Source organism: Miniopterus schreibersii (assembly GCF_964146895.1).
Source record: "Miniopterus schreibersii genome assembly, chromosome: 10".
Lineage (NCBI taxonomy): Eukaryota > Metazoa > Chordata > Mammalia > Chiroptera > Miniopteridae > Miniopterus > Miniopterus schreibersii.
The window spans coordinates 11,841,378-11,862,507 of NC_138110.1; the positions used below are offsets into that span (position 1 = coordinate 11,841,378).

General features: G+C 40.2%; 1 protein-coding gene and 1 pseudogene across 2 annotated transcripts in view; one reads left to right on the plus strand and one right to left on the minus strand.

Moving 5' to 3' along the window:
* The window catches only part of PHLPP1 (PH domain and leucine rich repeat protein phosphatase 1), a 175,966-nt gene that overhangs the window by 138,642 nt on the left and 16,194 nt on the right, over positions 1-21,130 (minus strand). The gene's annotated exons all lie outside the window — the stretch shown is intronic.
* LOC308563302 (centrosomal protein 15 pseudogene) lies at positions 3,507-3,889 on the plus strand (annotated as a pseudogene). Its single transcript has one exon. The product of its transcript is annotated as a centrosomal protein 15 pseudogene (transcript).

The following is a 21,130-nucleotide window of genomic DNA, read 5'->3' on the forward strand; positions in this document are numbered from 1 at the left end:
CACCTTAATAAATACCAATCCCATACAAGCAAACACAAAACCAGAAGAAAGGAGGCTCTCACCCAACACTTAGCACCAAAGGGACCTCAAGCTGCCCCCCAAGCCCAGAGGACATTCCCAGGTTCTCACATGCTGTTCTAAGTGGAACACCTTTCCTCTTCTGCTATCTAAATCCTACTCATCTTACATATTAATATTGTCTTCAACCTCCTTTTTTGTAGGAGCCTTTATAAGTCACTTACCCATTTTGAGAGCATTTGCTTATTAAAAACTGTCACACTCTATAAATCCACTTCAGCAGGCACATGTAAAGGTAACACATCACAATATGCTGAAGAGCAACAAACAATGAAGGGGCTGTTAACTAACCCATCTTGCATTCTTTCCCTGGGATATCTAAAGACACAGGATCAAATGATTTATAGATTCAAGGACAGGATGAAGGCACACCTCAAATATCAGTAAAGCTTAATTTAAGCATAAATACAAGGTTTCATATTTTCTTCACATCCAAAAGTATCTACTGGCATACTCCCTAGGACACGAGCAGAGGAGTGACACTGGGGCTGAGCTTTAATAACTCTGGTGGCAATGTAGAGAGAAAAAAGTTGAAAGACCCAACACCTAAACTAGGACAGTGGCAATGAACAAGACGAGGCTATGCATGCAATGATAGAAGTGCAATCAGTCAACAGGATTTGGGGAAAGGTTAGATTTGGGGATGGTTTGGAGAAAGGAAGTGAAGGAGAAGACAGAATTTTAGAAGAATTTCAAGGTAAAAATCCTGAGTGACTCAGAGGATGAAATAGCATTAACAAAACAAACAAACAAAATTAAAAGGGAAGGACACTTAGATGATTGAGAGATCCTTAAGAAATACTCACATTTAAAGGACAAGTAGAACAGAGACTAATGAAGAAGCTGAAAATGGTCAACACCACTGGAAAGGAACAGAGGACAGTAGCATGTCACAGCAGCCAAGGGAAGAGAGAAGCATTTTAAAAGGATGAGATGATCTGTGTCAAACATTGTCACTAATTAAAGCAGACCAGAGATGAGCACAGAAGTGGATGTGGCAAATAATAATCACGAAAGCTAACACCTACGGAGTGCTTACCACGTGCCCGGCACAGAGCTCCAAAAGCTTTACAGTATGAATTCATTTCACCCTTCCAATCTTATGAGGTAAATATTATTATCATCCCCATTTTGGTGATCATTAAGAAAATTACTTCCATAATAAGGTAGAAGCAAAACCTAGATTGGATGGGGTTGAGAGAACAAATGAGAGACGTGAAAGAAAAGTTTTTTAAAAAGGTTTGCTTGTGAAAGGACAGAGGGATAGAAGACAGAGCAGTAGATGGGGGTGAATATGTTTTTGTTTGGGGCTTTTTATTTAATTTTTTTAATTTAACTTTTTTTTTTTTTTTTAATTTTTAAGCTGGAGGCTATTTGAACCTTTAAATGTTTATCAACTGAAGTGACAGAATTTATGCCTGCCCAATAGGAAAAATACCCTAGTGCCACTGGGAAAAGTCACATGTAGAGAAGACAGGGGCATGCTACCAAGAGTCCAGGTGGCAGGTAGGAAAGGGCACACAGGAGAACAGCACAGCACTACCAAACCCAACAGTGTCACAGTGCCACGGCCTGGATGACTCTGCAAACAGAGAAACTATAAAGGAAGGACTGAGAAGCGGTAAGATCTGAGAGGGGATGGGACAGAAATGGCAGCTAGGGGGTAGTCTGTCTTCCTTCTGCCCCAGCACTTGGATGGGGTGGACAGCACTGGTTCAGTACAGACTCCAAGGGGAAGCCTGCCTATGACTTCCTGCAGGTGAGATGTGTGTACCCAACAAAGGGCAGAAACCGGGCTGAGGAGGGCAGTTTATGTCCAGGGAGGGGCCTACTTATAACCTACATGGAAATCACTCACGGTCTTCCTCCTCTCTTTGGTATAGACCTGCTTCCCCCTGAATTCCAGAGAAGGTCAGAGAGCATGGTTACAGGCCATGCGCTATAATTATTAAGAAGCATACAGAGTTATAGAAAGACAAGAACACTCAGAGAGCAGTAAAGGAGGGTGGCAAACAAGTTACTACAACCACTTGAGTCAAACAGGTTGGCTACACCTAAGCGCTTCTCTAAGTAGCTGAGAGCTCATGCAAATCCTGGAGGTGGAGATTATGCTCATTACACACAAGAGCAATCTGGAGCTTAGGGAGGTACTAAAAAACTGGTCCAAAGACACCCAGCTAAGTAAATGGCAAAAGATAGATTCAAAACTTGGCTTCCAATATCATACTTTTTCTTCCCCACCAGTTCACAAGCCATAGTAAGCACAGAATGAGCAGCAATCAAGGTATAAAATGCAATGCCATAAAAACGGGGAAGCATCTGTAGCTAAAATTCTTCTAGAGTAGGTCTGGCAGGTTGAAAATGCCTATGGGGTCAGGCAAGTAATAGCAAATGAAGGGAATAAAATGGAATTGGGGAACAGGAGACTGTGTGTCTCATCTAAAGAAAGTTACTTCATGCACAGGCATTGCCACACTTTCTGCTTCTTTTTGAGACACACCAGAAATAATCTCATTTAAAAAAATTCTGAGACCTAATTTTTAAACATTAAAGACTATACTGCTCAAACAATATAAATCTGTGGACCACTAGCACCAGCCCCTGGAACTGCCAGATTGCATCTACTATCTGGAGGCACTACGATCGTTTCTAATAGAAGTAGAAATAGCCAAGTGTGGAACCCACGAGGCAAAGAGGCACAGGTCTCAAACAGCTGGAAGACTATCAAGTTAGATGGATTACTGCATCTGTTTAACCTACACTGAAATTTATTGGCAATATGTTTCATTCTCAATATTTTGGTTTTCAATTTCCCAAAGTTAAAAAAAGAGAACAAAAGAGAAAAGGGGAGGGAGGGAGGACAGGCAATCTGTATAATAACGATTTTAATACGCAGGCAAAACCTACTCTTGAACGAGTCAGTCAAGCCACCTGTTTTGAAACTGCAGCATCACCAACTCTGACTCAGTTAAAATTCATTTCGGTAGTGGTGGGAAATCCCAGGCTCATACTGCCTTCCCAATGAGTTTATAATGTGTTTCAGAATTACAGTGACATTCCTGAAAAAATACATACAAATATAGACGCAATAGATCTGAAACAACAACAAAGATGGTAAAGGAAGATAAAGATGCAATTTCCAAAATGGGAAAAATTATTTTATAATTTACATTTAGATATTTGGGAGGCTAGAATGTTGATAGCGTAAAAAACTAATTACCAGGCTGGGTGAAAACATCATAAAGGGTAGAGAGCTTTCCTGGAAGAGGTCAGAGAATGGCCAGGGCTGGGCATCCTCAATCTCTGTACCCAATCAGATGATTGGCCTTCAGGCCCCAAGTCCTTCAGAGCACTTCCCGAGACCTCTGTCCGTACTGGTCCAGGCTCTTCAGCCAAGCAGAAAGCTTATAAGGCAGATTTAACTAAAGATGACTTCCTTGATGGCTCAAGAATTCACCTTTCTAAAAAACATGAAGAAATAGTATCATAAAGATTAAACTTATTTCAACAAATAAAGAGTAAATTTGGAGATCAAAACAAAAAAAAGGTATCTCAGATTCTAGCAACTGAGACTGCTTTTAAAAGGAACCTTAGCCTTTTAAAGGATATAGAAGCCGCAGAAAAGTCTCTGTAGACCCGGAATCACCCCCTTCCACCCCCTGAGGTGGTTTCTCTTAAGACTCTTTACTGGGCATCAGTAGAATATATTCCCAAATGGGAACAGTTTTTTTTAGGAAGAGCACCATATCCCATTGGTGTTGAAAATCAAAATGAAGCAGAAAATACCATTCAAAACAAGGCACAGAGATAGCTTCTTCACATACTAGTTCAAAAACCATGTTTACTAAAGCTGAATAGTAAAGAATATGCAGGCCGTTAAAGGAATTTAAGAATCGAACATATTCTTATTGCCCCATTACCTCCTCGAAGACAGTAAAGACATGACAATCTAGTTATCCCTTAGACCTACTACTATCTCAAGGTCATCAATTTGCTTTCTACCAAACCCATGCAAGTAGGAAAAACTAATATCGAAAGGTGGGCTGCCCAGCCAGGCGTGGCTCAGCGGTTGAGTGTCGACCTAGGATCCAGGCGATCGGGGTTCGATTCCCGGTCAGGGCACATGCCCAGGTTGCAGGTTCGATCAATGACTCTCTCATCACTGATGTTTCTATCTCTCTCTCTCCCTCTCCTTTCCTCTCTCTGAAATCAATAAAGATATATTTAAAAAAAAAAAAAGAATTTTAGAAAGGTGGACTGTTTATTAAAGAAATTGCTAAATGAGAAAAAAAAGGGGGGAGTAGAGAAATTCTTAATTAAATTCAGGTATTTCCCAATTATTTTACTATTTTGAAGGCTGTTCGCTTTGAACACATGTACCTGAAGTGGTTCATTTTTTAAAACCAAAATGGGAAAATCACTAGAGTTCAACCCATTCTTCCTGTAGATTCCAAAAGGAAAGTAGTTCTGGGATTTATAAAGAAGTAAATGGGGGTAAAAGCCATAAAAGACCCAGTAACCAACAATGATCAATGAGGTCCACATATAAGGGTGAAAGAAACTGATCTCCAAAACCAGTACACTACACTGTGGCTTTGCCAACCAAGGGCAGAATTGGTAGTGTTTGATCAGTTCTCGATCTCAGCCAACAAAGACTAACCAAGGGAAAATAAGCATATCAGTGTGTTATATTTCAATCAATATCTTGAAATTAAAACAGAAAGTTTTCATATGCTCAAGAGATTTTAACAAATATTAAGATGAAGATAAAAATGAGAACATACCCAGGATAGCTAACTCTTCTTCCCATCTCTCTATGTATTCTCAATCTGTTGCATCGTCAAAGAAATATGCTTGTGAATAAATTTAAAACATTCCAGCTGCAAACACAACAGACTCTCAGAAAGTAGAAAGTGGCCTAAGAGTGAAAAGTGTTTTCATTTGACAAGTGAATGGCGATTTTTTTAAGCTTTCAAAGGAAACATTTCTCCAAACTTTACTTGCAGTCTCAAGACAATTCTTTTTACCTGTGCTTCTATGGCAATCTTCTCACTGACCAGCATGGCCACCTGATATGCTCCACAGCGTTGCAAACACTCAGACCCCTGATGTGGGTGGGCCCTACCACATCTACTAAATCACTTTCTATCCTATTTATGTGATTTTTAAATAGTAGCTCTAAATTATTTGAAGGACTATTCTCTCCCTCTATTTCCCACAAAGTAGACTCACAAATGTAATCATCAAACATTTCCATATAAATCCTGTTTTTAACTCAAACACTGTAGTTCTATAAACATTACATAGGTTATCAGACACAAAAATTTTCCTTTTTCTTGGTTTAGAAAGATTTGGATTCAACAAGAGCCTCTATTCTCCACAAGGACTTCACCTCACAATACTCCCTCCCATCACTGAAAGAACCATGTGAAAAGAAATTAATTTGCATTCTGTTTCATGTAAAACTAATAAGATTTCATTACCCTTAAAAGGCAAGAATTTTCAGAGATGGAGAGATTTTTTTTTTTTTTAAACTCTTAAAGAAATAGTTCTAGGGCTTTTACACGCAAAATGCAAGTGTGGTCATTAACCAAAATTTTCTTTTCTGCAATGGGTTTACTGAGGAAAATAATAAACTTAGTAAGATGTTTCACGCCTGTCTTAGGCCAAGTCACTAAATAACACCTAGAAAGATGCCATAGGCTCCGTACCTCAGCAAAAAGAAAATAGATTTTTTTCTTTGTTTGGTAATTATGGGCTTCTGTAAATATCCCAAAATATACTGTGGCATAAGGGTTTTGCTTTGGGTTTATATTTTTTTTAAAAAAGTTCTAATGGTCACTTGCCTAAAAGAATAAAAATGTAGAATATATAGTTCTGACCTCCCTCTCACTTTTTTAAACAGGATATAAACTGTACCAAAAGAGTAAAGAACAAAAAAAAAAAAAAGCTAATGGAAAAGATGAAGCGACTGATTATCGACAGCAGGGTCGAGCACAGGGGTGCATAACCTTGACCGAGTTACCTTACCTCCCTGTGCCCATTTCCTCACCTTCGAGATGTCAGTTTATTGGCCCTGAAGAAGACCTTCCATTTTGTCTTTTTTTTTTAAACTATGTTATGAATACCTGGATGCCAAGGGTATGACTTACTTTGGTAAACATACACTAATGGGGAGAAAAAAAAAAAAGTTCACCACCACAATCAAGTAATTTTACCATCCAAAGCATAATGCATTTTCTTTGAATAAGAAGAAGTGATTTCTAATTTTCTGATAATAATAACAGACTGTTACTTTAAATTTGTAGAATATTTTTCAAGTACTTGAAGAAAAAGGCATTTTACACATGTGGAAACCAGCTCACGGGGTCGCAATGTGAGCTGTCTCTACCATTCTGTAATCTCTGAGGTTTTATTTATAAGTGTCCATAATATGAAACTTTCACAGATGAAAACTAATCAAACACATTTCTTTCAAACCCTAAACACACAAATGAAAAAGGCCTTGATCATTAAAAAGAAAAAGAAAAAAAAATACCTTAAGGGTCCAGAGCCAAATAGGCAAGATGAAAAGGTTCCTGCAGAAAGTACTGAGAGGCTGATCTGCTCCCACAGGTCTGTAAGCAGGTGAAAGAGCAAGCCAGGGAAGAGGGCTGAAAGCTAACAGCAAAGCTGGGGCCCAGGGCAAGTGCCAAGGCAATCGGGTATTCTCTGCCAGCACACAAACTGTGGGGCTGGCCCCAGTAGTCCTGCTAAAGAATTAGAAAGAAAAACAAAAAAGATAAAGCTACAGAGAGAAAGAGCACATCTCCACCAGCACACTGCCGGTTTTAGGGATAGTACCCTTTCCAGGTACCTCAGGTGCTAGATGGAAGAGGGAAGCTCAACTCTGTGAGAACAGAAAGAAACAGGGTTTCAGAAGTTAAAATGGGGCCACTCCATACAAATGGGCAGACATATCACCAGTCTCGCCTGCACTAGAGATAAGGAGAACATGGAGCACACCTTTTTTAAGACCTCAAAGACACACCAAGCTGGATTTGAAGCACAGCAGGACAAATCATTATAATATTATTAGTGCATCTCTACTAGAAAGCAAGAAATGAAATAAAAACTAAATTCTCGCCAGAGTTGTTTTCTCATCCAAGTAAAACCTGAGCTGTTTAGGAGATGCTAGAAGCAATAGCCCATTTCCGGTTTGCTTCAGATAGGTTTCTGTTTGTTTAGGTAGAAGTTCTATTAACTAGTGACAGGTGACACATTCAGGCCTGGCCTCTCCTCTAATGCAGTACCTGGCACCTACGGCAGTGCTGTGTGTATGATGTTGACCTTCGTAATCACAATCATATTCTCTATCTGCTGAGCTGTCTGAAAAAGAGGTTTTAAAGTTAGGGTTACCCCTTGTCCACTTAAGTCTCCTTTTTATGTACCATCTGACACCGTAAGAAATGAATCTCTCTCATCACCTCCAGAGACAAAAGCTTCAACCATACATATACATGCTGCAAAGCGTGTGGCTGATGCTGAAGAAGGCTCATCCTACATTCCCAGTCTTAAAACTTTTTAAAGATTTTTTATTTTTTTAGAGGGAGAGGAAGAGAGAGGGAGAGTGAGAGAGAAACATCAGTGTGAGAGGAAACCATCGATCAGCTGCCTCCCCATTGCCCTTCCCCCCTGCTGCCCCAACCAGGGATCAAGCCCCCAACCCAGGCATGTACCCTGACTTGGAACAGAACTAGCAACTCTTCAGTGCACAGACAATGCCCAACCAACTGAGCCACCTTGGCTAGGGCCCCAGTCTTAATTTTAGGTATCCACCTCTCCTGCCTACAGCCATGTGCTTCAGGAGGAGGTAGACCCTACTCCTAGCTCCAACAAGCAGACTGTGGTCTCTAAACCAACTGTGGTGCCTGGCTTAGAATGGGCATGTGACAATTCTTCCCAGCAAAACAGGAGAAACCTAATGGGGGCTTCTGGGAAAAATTTCCTAAGAAAAAATACCCATTTCTTCTTATGCCCTTTTGCTCTCTATCATCATTTCTGGAAGTGCTACGTGGACCTGCTAAAGTACCTTCTGACCAAGAGGGAAGCCTGCCTGAGAGCAAAGCTCCGTCCAGGTCAAGGATGGCAGAACTGAAACAGAAAGGACTCCCTCGTGGTCAGGTGGGATCACATCACTTCAGCTGCATGAGCTGAAGCCCCCTCGATTGCTCTCTTTCCCTTTGGCATGGCAATTAGCAACACTCAAGACAGTGTTTGCTCCATCAGCCTGGATCCCTGAGTAACAAGGGTGTTCAGATTCCCCCTCACCCCCACACTTCATTAAATAATAAAAACAAATGAAAACATTAATCCGAGTTTCTAACACAAATATAAGGAAAAATACATTCTCATACATCATGTTTCTGTTTGTCCTACCCAGATGTAAATAAATGGAGGTGGGAAAGAATTTGCTAAGGAAAAATAAGAGAAGATTGCACCTGAAGAAAGAATACCTTCTAAGAAACCCCCAGTAGTAAATGCCCAGTTCAAACAGACAAAAGTAGTTACAAATTATCTTACTAGCACAATATAAAGCATTTCCCTATCTAAATGGTTCCCTCTTCATTCCCCACAGAAAGGAGTTATTTATGAAAAGACTGGTGCTATGAGAACCTGAAGAAAGGGAAAGAATGGGCCCACAGGCTGACAAAGCATGACTGGATCGGATTCTGGACATTCTAGCTAGTGACAAAGTGAAATACTTTTTAACTTTTCCATATCCACACAGAATCAAAGGGTTATAATGATGACTATCTATTGAGAGGGCAACAAAAAACTGTCAAAACGTCTACAGCCTACAAAACAGAATGACTAGCTCAATGGACTACATCAGTTACTTCACAATGCTGTTATAGTACATTGCATATGTCATTAAGTTACCCTTACAACAAATTAGAGGGGAACTGGTAACTTCCCTTATCCTTGGACACAATAGTGGAGCCGCCCTGCCTTCTGACATTTGTCAGGAGGGCCCTATTTTTGACACTGTCCATCCCAACCAAGTAGTCAAAGGTTTCTCAGACACCTATTAGTTCATGCTACCATTACCCCCCTGAAGCACCATGCCCCTCACTCAGCATCACTGCAAAACTCAATTTACTCATCCCTCTTCCCAAAGCCTTCTTTGATGGCCATTGTACACCAACATCTAGCATAAAAACAGCTCACGATACAAAAGTATGGAGGCAGCAGCCTCCACACCTCTAGGAGTGGCCAAACTTGCAGACAGAACCATGCACAAATTCCTGCATGCACAGACATACCCTATTGCTACCCCAACACTTAGACCCAAGGACAACCGCCTGGCTCTGGTCTGCCAGAGCGATGGAGAATGCCTGTTGCACAGGGATGAAAGGAATTCCACAGCAGAGCAGGAGCAGCTGAGCAAGCCACTCGGGCACAAGTGGGAGGCTGTATCTGAGGCAGAGCACAATGGGCACGCTCTCCCCTAGAAAAGGTTAGACGAGCAGCTGCAGGGGTTAGGGCAGGAGGGGTAGGACCCACAGGCTGAAGGGCTAGTTACATGACTAACAAAAAGCTTCTACCACACAGCCCTCATTGGGAATCAGGTGTACGTGAGAGCTCACAGAAATTAACCTAACTCCAAAAGAGCTGACTTCAAGAAGAAAAAGCCTCAATCCCATAGTCAAAAATCACCGCAGTGTCTTCTTCTTGGGCCCATTTTTACAAAACAGTCAATTTCTCTAAACAAAGTTGCAGAGAGAAAAAAAGCCGAACTTTTAAAGTCATTATGTTGAGGAAACTCCTCTTTCATTTATCTAATTGTTTGGAAGGTATATAAATAACAGTCACACCATGTCATAACCTAAGGTGAAGTTCATCCAGAGAGTCTGTAACACAGGTAAGGCAGGTCTCGTTTCAATGTTTATGCTGCAATCAGTAACCTCGCAGGGCACCTGGATGCAGCTATGCATGTTTCCTGATAGAGAACCAATCCAATAGTGAGTGGCAGTGAGGAGAGGACTCAGACATCTGTCAGGGAACAGGACCAGACGCGAGCAACGCATGCCAAGTGCTTATGCAGCCTATAGGACACTGCATGGGTTCAATAAATGATAGTTATTATAATTACTATTATTAGAACAAGCCCTCTGTTATTTTCCTCTAATCAAATGCTCCATAAATACCATATTGTAAAAATCTTCTTATATGACTTATATAGACTCAGTGGATTCAGAATAGAAAAAAAGTCTATTAAAATAATAAAACGTTTAGAATAATGTGAACATAAATACCTTAAACAATTGCATTTTAACATAAAACATAAATGTGTATTCATTTATCAATCTTTTGATGCAGAGCCAAGTATGAGCTCATGGTTCTTGCATAAACCACATTTATAATGCATTCTCTAAAACATTCAGTTTCTGTTTCTTTAAAGTGGGAGCCGTTCATTTGTTCAACAAATGTTGAGTGCCCACTACAAGCCAAGCACTGCTCTAGGAATCAAGAGTAAAGGCTCTGGCTTTTATTCAGGGAGAGAAACCACTGAAGGGGTTTGGAAGAGTGACATGATCTGACTCTGATTTTATCAGGATCATTCTGGTTGGGAGGGAGCAGGGAGAGAGGATGTTAAGAGGCTATGGTAATAAAAAATCCAGGAGAGACATGATGCGACTTGAACTGAGGAGTTGGCAGTGGAGATAAGCCAAATCCTGGATGTATTTTGAAGATAGAACCAATATAACATTCAACTCAACTGGTGAGGGAGGACTATACAGGAATACCAGAAAATAGCCTCCCCGCCTCGAACACTCTCGAGAGACAGTGTTACAGGGAGTAGACAGTGAGGTCAATTAAGAGAGCTTCTACCATAAAACAAACCTTCCTTCATCTGAGAGTAAATCTGCTAAGAGGTTCTTCCTTAATCCAAAATAATATCTCTATGGACCAGTTAAAATGATAAAATATGTAGTCTAGTCCCTAATGATGTATTTTCTCTTCTTCAGTAAGAGATCGACTCCAAATATACTATTATGGTCAACAAGCTCAACATATCCAAAATGGAACCCACTGACTCCTCTAAGATCTCAGTTTCTTTAATTACACCCACCTGAATGTGATACTGTAAAGGATTAAATGAAAGAGTCTTTTACTGTAATTTTGTTGAACATATCTATACCTCTTCTGCTTTAGGCATAAGGAGGCAGCACTGCTGGAACGGCCCAGCTCTAGCGTTTATGTCCTCATGCCTGTGACTGGCGCCCCTGCTGCTGAGCAGCGCACAGCCCTTCAAGACATACTCAGCAGCATATTCGGAGAAAAGACCAGAGTTGTATGCCTACCCTGCCTCACACCTACCTGCATGGTGCTGAGTAAGATTCCTGACCTTTCTGGGCCTCAGCTTTAAGTGGAAACAGGCATCTTAAACCAGGCACTCCCCTCATCCCCCCCTTCACCGCCCCCCCTCCCGCAAACTGCTTCTTTTATATTCTTCACTTCCACAGGAACTAGAATTCAGTTTCCATTTTCTTTGGTCTTTTCTCTTAAGCTCTTGTCCTATCTTCACCAAAACCCATAGAAGGTTCTTTCTCTAAGCAGTTGTGCTCTTGATCACCTCTGTCCCCTCTCTCCATCCCCACTGCCTCCTCTCTCCAGTGAACTTAAACAGCCAGCCTTCTAGCTGGTTGGTCTCCTTGCTTCTGTCCCTCTCACACTGTCCTAATGTTTCAAAAATGAATACCCACCTACCAGGTTTCCCCATGCCTACAAAATAAAGTCCACGCTCTCCACAGTCTGGCAGACAGAGTCCTTATCCTACTTCTGCCAAACAGACCCCAGCCTCATCTCTTTCCATTCCCTCCCACGCGGTCTTCATTCCACTGACACAACACTGAGCACCCTTCCCAAAATCCACACAGGCTTTCAATGTCTCAGGGCCACTGTATGAGTTTTCCCCTCCACCCAAAATGATGCTGGTGTCCGCACTCCCTCTGCACTCCCTTCATCTGGCAAAATCCCACTATCTTCAGGACACCCTCTCGAAGTTTAACTTCACATCTCTCCCTTAGTTTAAGTTCATGCCAGACTGGGTAATGCGCCCTCCTGTGTGCTCCCACAGCACCTGGCACGTACACCTCTTACAGCCCGGGCACCATGCGCTGTCAGCGGGAGGTCTGGAGCAGCACGGCCCAGTCTTTTACAGTCTGTATCCTCTCCGTAGTGCCTGACAACACCTGGAACATCACGGACAGTACCTATGTGTACGAGAAACTAAGAAAAACAGGCTCCAGCTCTGCAGGTTGTTTAGTTTAATGTAAGTACCTCACATGGCACTATTTTTCCAAAAAAAATTAAAAAATTAAGTCTTGGGAATCTTAGTGTTCTTCCCATAAGAGCCTCTACCTTTAAAGTTCTTAGCAGGCAGGTATATTCTAAGGGATTAGATCACTATTAAATCAAAGACCTTCATTTTCACTACTTAGGCATTTTCTAGATGAGGGCTTTTGAACTTCAGCAGTACTGACATATTAGAGCCAGATCATTCCTTGCTGTGGGGGCTGTCCTGTGCATTATAGGATGTTTGGCAGCATCCCCAACCTCTCTTCCTAGATGCCAGTAGTTACCACTCCCACCCTCGCCCACCAAGTCATGGCAACCAATACATCTCCAGACACTGTCAAATGTCCCCTGGGAGTCAAACTGGACCCTGGTTGAGGACCACTGTTCTAGACAATTATTCCTGGAAATGACAAAATATTCCCATTTTACATTTGAAATTGAATAATTTAATTCATTGTGATGAAAATTACATCAGTGAAATAAATCTTTTTCAAAAATCCTGGAATTAATATGAAAACATTCCACTCAAAATGGAAGAGGCCATTTTCTCTTTCACTTCTGTCTCCCCAAGTGCCAGGCTCACAGGTTCTTAACAATTTAAACTGAATTGTAGGTGTCTTTAGAAGCAAGGGTCTCATGCAAAATCTCTTAGCAAGACAACTTAAGTTTAACGATAAAAGTTTGTTTTTAATTTTTACCATTAAGCTTTAGTTTAATTTCACTAGATTTAAAACAAACGGTGAGTAAAAATGAGCGTAAGAACATCACCATTCCTTCGTGTGGAGTGCCTACACCAGGCATCGAGGATACAAGAGTGGATAAGGCAGGCAGGGCTTCTGGCCCCACGGCCCATCCATCATCATCAGACTGGAAAGCCAACAGGAAGCATTAGTAGTCCAGTGCCCACTCCACTGACTAGTACTAGGAAAACCATACTTTATGAGGGTGCGATCTGAAAATTAGGCGCTGTCATTCATACAAGCACACATCCTACCAGAAAAACATCACTCCATGAAGAGCTATAAAGGATATACGTTACGTATTAGCTGAGATCTAGTTTCTCATTAATCATAACACTTACTAGCATATATAACTAACAGTAAAGAAAAAGGTAATGCAAAAAAGGGGGAGGCTAATTTAAACATTACAGTTTTATCTCGGAAATTATTTTCCCAAGGCATGAAAACAAAAATGCTTGGGAATAGGTTTCTCTTTTGTAAATTAATTTAATCCTATTTAGTAATATGCTGGACACTCTCTGGTGCAACATTTATTTCAAATTTAACTAGAAACATTTCTGCTATAGGCTTTTCATAGTGAAAAGGACAACTTTACCTAATTATAGGCTTAAATGTAATAAGAGGTTACAACACATTACCATTCCCACTTCACCAGAAACCAAAACAAAACTTCTGCTTACTTCTCTCCATGAAAACTATTGAGTATCCCGTTGTCTTCATCCCATTCTATTACTTGGTTTCCTATGCATCCAGTCAAGGACTCCACATGTCAGAAAGTCTTCCTGTCATATTCCTTAAATAGCTAGTGTTTTCTGTAATTATAATTTTTGAAGATTTACTTTACAGTACAAGGACATTCTTCACTTTCCTTTAGTGTTCATCCAATTATTCACTCCTGTTTTCTATGAAAGATTTTACAAACATGAGGGATTGTTTGATTTTATTTTTTTTTTTAATCGCATGGCCAACTTCAAAAAGAATCAACTGAGACAATAACAGATCAGAAAATTAAAATACTACATACCCAAAGTCCTGAAAAAGCTGCAAAATATGTAACAACAATTGAATCTAACCTTGATCAACGCCTGAGAACTTCTCCATTTCACTTACCAAGATTTCTAGGCAAACAAAACTCAACAAGATTGAACTTTCCTGGGGTTACAGAACTACCATTAACAAGGACAACATCCTAGCAATTCAAAACTGGTGCACTATTTATTTATTCTCAAGAGGCCACCTGTATGCATCATTCCTTTATTTTCCACCACCATCAGCCTCTCAAAACAAAACAAAACAAAACTCAAATCATTCTGGTCCCCTTCTTTATAGGCATACCTATGAAAAAAGTTGGAAACATAAGCACAATTCAGCATCTACTGGTTTAAAAAAAAAAAAAAAAAGTCACATTCAAAATCAGACCTAAAATAATAAAAACTCTGTGGGAAGAAGGGATAAAAAGCATTCCTTGCCCTCTTTATACTCCCCTGTTTAAGATGTTCACTTCAACTCCTGCTTCTCTGTCAACTCCCAACCTGACTGCTAATACAACTGGAAGAACTATTCCTTGCCCCCCCCCCCCAAAAAATGAGTCCTTTAAAATACATTCTGTTAAAAGAAATAACTCCTTTGGCACACATTACCATCTATTTTCCAATGCCTCCTACCCTCATCTGACCTGAAATGCTGTTTCTGGGTGTTTTAGTACTATTTGAGATTAGATACCAGAGGCAGACACAACTTTTCTGTGATTTTTCCACCAGTTAGCAATCCGCTGAGTCACTTGAGAATTTTTTTAGAGTTATCTTCTTGAGTTTGCATTTTGTTTGGGGTTTTGTTTTGTTTTTAAGGAGGAACAGAGCAGGAAATGGAGGGGGGGGCGTTGACACAGTCCCCTCCCCCTCCAGTTTTCCCCTCCCCCCTTGATCCACCCCCAAATGAATGTGAGAACTTCCTGCAGGGAGAACACCATGAATAGGACCTGGCATCTAGACAGGAAAGATAGCACAGGACTCTGAATGCTCTGAATAAAGCTTCTATGCAGCCACTAAATTAAAGGAATTCAGGAGCTACACAAAGGGCCTGGCAACTTAATATATTCAGTCTTTTATTTTACAGTATAATTAGGCAGCATACAAATGAAAGCCTTTCCCAAGGAGCTGGACTGCACTAACAAGGCCAGATGACTCTCCCTACAGGCTCCCCATTTCTCTGCTTGAGAGGATGTTGTTCTTACTCTTAGACAAACATTTCAGAAGGAAGTTGGCAAGATATAATAATTTAACCCACCCTTCTTAAGAAGTATAAATTATTTCTACCTAGAGGTCAAATTCAGAGGTACCTTCGAGTTGTACTCCTTGATAGATTCCATTGAAATGCACTGAATAAATCTTATGATAGATACAAAGCACAGGAACATCAGCTGGCACTCAGACCTTTATATGAATAAACGTCAATTGTCAAACAGCAGAACAAACACCAGCTTGGAATAAAAGATGTACCAGAAAATAAGAAGTAAACTCTCATGCATAACATTTAAGTGACACCACACAGATATAAAAGTAATTTTTGTTGCTCTTAGTCAGGGCTGACAAACCCATCAACCCTTTGGGACCAGGCAGCAAATCCACAGGAGCGACGCGTTGGGGTAACCTGGAAAGGACAGGCACCACGCATTAGCTAAGCCTGTGGGCATCACCACAGAATCCCAGTATGTCCAGATCTTCTGATTTAAAAAAAAAAAAAAAGAAGAAGAAGAGAAGAGAAAAAGGAACAGAAATCTTGATTTTTTTTACAGGAAACTTGACAATGTTTAACTGATGGCAATTAATTTTAAAATATTTCAAAAGGTGTCCACAAAACAAAACAGGTCTGTGAGCCACCACATGTGGCACATGGGTACTAGTTCCAGACCTCTGTTCCAAGTCCTCCAAAAGATGATCCAATCTCTCGATCAAGATAGTGAAAGTTAAGCAAAACTCCAAAGAAAAAGAAATTCCAAAAGAATATACCCAAACTTTCAATGTACTGTTAACACCACAGGGTTATAGTCACAAAAAATCCAGACTGTAGGAAACCCTACAGAACAAATCATCTGTTTTATTCAACAAATAAATTGCCAGGGAAAGAGAGGGGAAGGGTGAGCGCAGAAATGGAAAGGGGGGAAGGGAAGGGAAGAAAAGGGGGAACTTAAAATTTAAAAAATTTAGAAGACAGAAAAACCAGTCACAAGGTATGGACCACATCTGCATCATAAGTCAAACTACAAATTTAAAGACGATTGGAAATTTGCACACTGACTAGATATTTGTTGAAAAATAAGAATTAGTGTCATTTTCTTTAAACAAAATAATGATGTCATGATGGTTGTTTTTGAAAAAAAAGAATGCTTATGTTTTAGAGATACTTTAAGTTTAGAGAAATTTATAGATAAAATGGTAAGCTGTCAAGGATCTGCTTCAAAGTAATCTAGGCAGAAGAAATGGCTCGAAATAAAACAGGACTGGCCGAGAATAGGGAATTGTTGATGCTGGGCAATGAGTACACGGGAGTTCGTGATGCTATTTTGTCTACTTTTTAAAATGTTTTTAAAGTTTCCACTTAAGCAAATCCTACAATAAAAACTCTCTATCTCTTTCCTGTTTACTATCACTTGATCTCATCCAAGAAAATGACTCAAACAATAAAAGACCAAGAGAGGGAGAAGGGAGAGCAGAGAGCAATCAGAGCAATCGCTTCAACAGTGACTATAGAGAAACAAATTAAACTGCCCTCAATTGAAAAATAATTGACTTTGTGCACAAATGGCCCTGGAACCTCTCTTGTTTATGGATAAAAAGTGTACAAAGGAAGATATCCTAACTAGGTATAATCTCACTGAATGTCTCCCTAACAGGATATAAAAACTGTAATGCTGCATTCCGACTTCATTAAAATGAAAGTCGGCTGCAAAAGTGCCAAGAGAACACACCGAACTGGTCTTTTTTTAATTTCCTCAATCAAACATGCTTGATGTTCAGCACAGCTTATTATTGCTGGGGTGAGTTAGGGAGAGCTGGGATGTACTACAGGGAATATTTAGATACTCGTTCAACGAGAGGTACTAATCTTTCTTTTATAAGAAAGGGAAAATGAGCAGCTGGGGTGGGGCAAAAGAGGGTAAAATAATGCTTTCTGTAAAAAATAACATGAGGCCATTTAAAAAGGCTGTGCCTTTATTATCCAACTATGACCTATGTAATCTGGGAGCATCTTGGGTTGCCAGTGCAGAGCAGCTGCGGCTGGGTAAGGAGCTAGATGGCTGGGGAATGCTAGAGAGATGAAGGCCCATACAGGGAGTGGACGCAGGAAGGACAGAAAAGCTGCTGTTCTTAGTGTGTTTGGAATAGAAGGCTTAGCAAATATAGAAGAGATGAGTTACTGTTACCCTCCCTGTACCCCTCCTACTGATAAGATGAAAGGAAGTTTGAAAATGACAGTCATGGCACCTGGCCTTGAAAGAGACAAATCTAAATGACGTTTGACAACTCAATGGAATAGTTTCCTATTATTCTTAAAATCATTTCCAAAACCCTAACTGAGGCAATATTAGGCCCTTGCAGCCAGATATCACCTAAAGTGCAGATCCACCTATTCTGTATGTAATTTAAGGGAGAAAAAAACAATGGTGACCAAAGCACTCTAAACATAAGAGAATGTGGCTTCAGACCACACGCACGCCACGCACACCCATCGCTATTTCTCCAGCCGGGCTTCACGATGCTCTCTCTTTCATTCACTACACTGCGCTCACAGTGGTCCTTCCTGTGGGTCCATAAACATGCTGGGCTCCTCACCTCAGGGTCTTCACACATACTGTTCCCCCAACTGGAACACTCTTCCATGTACCCTCTACCCCAATCCCCCAGACCCACTATTTATCCCTCAGGTCTCAGCTTAAACAACAAGGATTCACTGTTTTTTATATATATATATATGTATATGTATATGTATATGTATATGTATATGTATATGTATATGTATATGTATATGTATATGTATACACACATATATGTATAAATGTATATATATAATATATTGTTTTTTCCTTAGTGGCACACATTATAATTACAATTAAATGATTATATAATTGTGTTTGACAAGTCTTCTCCCTGCTGTGAAGTCATCAGGGACCCTGTCTGTCTTGTTCAAGACTGGCATGTAGTAGGCACAAGGTTCCAGAACTCTGTTAAAAAAAGTAGGGAGAACTCTCCCTGTACCGTCCTCTCTGCTCTATTCTCTGATCATCTGTGTCCTTCTGCAATTTGGCTTAAGCTTCTGAAACACAGATCTGTCTGAGTCATCTTTCCCCCCAACCTTCAAAGTACCTTACACCTTGGGAAGCAAACACTTCACAACTGTTTGAATTGACTCAGTAGATGAGAAACAAGAAGAAAAAAGAGACAGTATCCCATATAAAAACAGTTTCTGTTACAATGATCAGTGACTTTGAACATAAACAAAATTTTGTGCCAACTGTTTGCCCAATAAATATGAAGTTCCTAAGCAAGTAAAGCAACAACAAAAACATAAAAACAATTCTACTGCCGTCCCACCAGGATCTCCAAGTCAAAGCAACTGCTGTTTGGCAACTCAACATGCTTGATCAATGAAGAATTAACAATTATGGTTCTTTTCCAAGAGTTTCTACCCGCCCGGCCGGGCGTGGCTCAGCGGTTGAGCGTTGACCCTGAATCCAGGTGATTAGGGTTCCATTCCCGGTCAGGGCACATGCCCGGGTTGTGGGCTGCTGCCAATCAATGACTCTCATTGATGTTTCTATATCTCTCTCTCCATCTCCTTTCCTCTCTCTGAAATCAATAAAGATATATTTAAAATAAATTTTTTAAAAAAAGTTTCTACCCTATTCCCCAAAACATCTTTATAAAAAATTTACAGAAAACAACTTTGCAACTGGAATATAAAATAACAAGATGATCTAGATACCTCAGGAAATATTTGGGTAACTATAGTCTCAAGAGCAACCCAACTGCTAGTTTTTCATTTGTTTCCATAATCACAATTTGAAATCTCAGCATCTCGCCCTGGAATGAGCACAAAACAGAAATGTAATGCTTACTACAATTAAGAGGAAGAATAATAAGTTTAACATGGTTTCTTAACAGTGTTTATTATTTAACAATAAACTGTCCCCTATACAACCTGATTTATATCGATCTAAACTTACAATTTATCATGTTTTCACGCTCATTTTATAAATAGATTCAAGCAACAAGTCACTTTGACAATCTAGGAATGGAAACCAGTTTTTCAGAACCAGGTCTTATCTCTGCAAGTATAATCAATAGGTCACGAGGAGGAAAAAAAAAAATCAAACTATCTCAGAAGTTTTATTACTCCACAAGTGATTTTATAAGCAGGGAAACAGGATATAATGGAAGGTACAATCCCAGCTTTGTCATTTGTTAGTTGCAATTTTTCCAAAGGTTTTTTGACAATCATGTCTCCGCACCTACTGCCCCCCAACCCCCAAAAAACAACCAGACAATTAGAGACTGGGAAAAGGGAACCCAAACCCTATTATCAAAACTGCAAAACATGCCCTGCGAGAGTGGCTCAGTTGGTTGACTGTCATCCTGTGCACTGAAAGGTTGCCGGTTGTATTCCTGGTTAGGACACATACCTGGGTTGCAGGTTCGATCCCCAGTCAGAAGCATACAGAAGGCAATCATCGATGTTTCTCTCTCACATGGATGTTTCTGTTTCTCTCTCTCTGTTTCTGTCTCTCCCTGTCTCTCTCTCCCTACTCCCTTCCTCCCTAAAAAAAACTGCAAAACAAACCTTCCCAGAGTTTGACAATCATTTCTCCACCTCCAGTTTACTATCACCCTCCCTGTCCAATGCAGAAAGCTGTTTAGAACAGTCGAAGATAGGATCACCTTACAGAAAATTCAGCAAAGGTTGAAATCAGTCGTAAATTCCCCAAAGAGGATACAAACTATGATTAGTTCGTTGGTTCACTCAAGAAAATGCACATTACAATAAATATTGAGACTTAGCTTTTCCTTACCTTCCAATTCACTAAGAAAATTGAGACTCAACTTCATGAACTGTCACTTAAATGAATCTTTATCTCTATCCAGCCTTCCAACATGTTGCCTCAAAGAAACAGATGCCCCTCTTCCCACCCAAAGAACACTCCTTCATGGGTGTTCATGATTCCACCTCCTCTAATTTCTTCCAAAACTTTCCTTTATTTTTCTCTCTCCATTCATCTGTCATCCTTAGCCTCTCTCTTTCCCTTCAGGATAGAAACAATGTTCAAGGTTCTTCAGAACCACTTCCCTTCTTTCTACTGAAGTATAACTTACATCCAATAAAACACACAAACCATAAGGGTGCATGCAATAAGTTTTCATATATGTATATACCCAGGAAACTGAGGCCCAGAAAACTACAAAGAATATTATCAACAGCAGATGGCTCAAACCCCTTCTCATTTATTGAAAAGTAACAACTATTATGATCACCAAAAATTAGTTTTGCCTGTTAACTGACCTTTATATGAATATAGTCAAAGAGTATATCTCTTTTATATCTGACTTCTTTCACTCATCATAATCTATTACCACTTTTTAAATACAGGCATTCCTCAGAGCCCTCTCTTCACTCCACCCACTCTAGCAATTTCATTCCACCAAAAGACTTCAACTACTACCTAACCTAGATGATCCCCGAGCTCTTCAGACATACCTGGATGTCCTTCAGGCACCTTAACTTTAACACATCCAAAATATATTCACCATCTCTCCCCTCATCCTAAAGCCAATGCCTGTATTCTGCCTGTTGGCTCATGTGATAACAGTCAACCAAACTAGAGACCTCCAAGTCATCCCGACATCAAAACACTGTCAGTCTTGTTCACACTACATATGACATGGAAGACATACTCAGGAGTGAACAGTAAACCC